The following is a 1,296-nucleotide window of genomic DNA, read 5'->3' on the forward strand; positions in this document are numbered from 1 at the left end:
TATAGTCTTAAGTAAAGCCCTTTATTATAGTATAATACTCTTAGTAATACTCTTAAGATACTAGGTCTTTCTTAAGTATTAGGAGTTAATTATATACTTAATAATAAGTTTCTTATCGTCCTATTCTACGTAGACGATATTATTTTATATTATAAGCGTAAGTCTAAGGAGAGAGTTAATATAATTCTATAGAGTCTATAAGAGCGATTTACTTTACGTATTATACTAGAAGTTAACTAGTTTCTCGGTATACGAATCGTACGAGACCGAAAGCTACGTAAGTTATAGCTTATATAGGATTTATATATCGATAAACTATTAGTTAAGTTTAATATTAATACGTACGGTAGGAAGATACCGTTAATATCTCTTTTAACTAAAAGTCTCGTATCGTATAATAGCTAGGCTACTCTATAAGAGATATACGTATATTAATAGCGTATAGGGTCTATTAATTTCGTAGCTATAACGACGAGATCGGATATCGTAAGGGCTTACTCTATACTCTTATAATACTTACGTAATCTATTACTAGAATATATAGCTATCGCTAATAGAGTACTAGGCTACTTAAAGCGTATACGTACTCTTACTCTTAAATACTCTACTCCTTCTAAAATAACTCCTTAAAATAATAATAAATACGATAGCGTTAATATCTTTAAGATATACTTAGACGCTATATTTACTAATAATACTAGCCGGAAGAGTTCCGACGACTATCTCTTTATACTATTCGGAGGCTCTATTAACTAGAAAGCCTCTCGATAGAATATAGTAATAACTTTAAGTATAGAGATAGAACTACTTACTCTATCTCGTATAGCTAAGAAAGTACTCTAGTAGAGTCGCTTCTTCGACTCGATATACCTAAAACTTAACTAATCGCTTACTATTAAAGCTAATAATATATAGACTATTCGTCTACTAACTAAGGATAACTTTTAACTATCTACGAAGCTAAAATACGTTAATATATATAAGTATTAGTTAAGATAGAAGATATAAGCTAGTAAAATACGTATAGAATAGATCGTAACCGCTAATATAAGAGTAGACGGCTTTACGAAAGTACTAATAATATAAAATTATAAGTAATTCGTCTATATATATCTCTATCTAGTCGACGTATAGACTATACTCGACGGTAAAGCGACGGATATAGTCTAAAAGGGGTATATTATATATAGTCGGCTTCGATACTCTACTGCTAAGGAATACTTACGTTAACTATACTTCCTAAATCTCGCTATTAACCCTAAATAACGCTCGATAACGACGTCGACGACGAGGTTT

The sequence above is a fragment of the Exophiala dermatitidis genome, assembly GCF_000230625.1.
Source record: "Exophiala dermatitidis NIH/UT8656 unplaced genomic scaffold supercont1.3, whole genome shotgun sequence".
Classification (NCBI taxonomy): domain Eukaryota; kingdom Fungi; phylum Ascomycota; class Eurotiomycetes; order Chaetothyriales; family Herpotrichiellaceae; genus Exophiala; species Exophiala dermatitidis.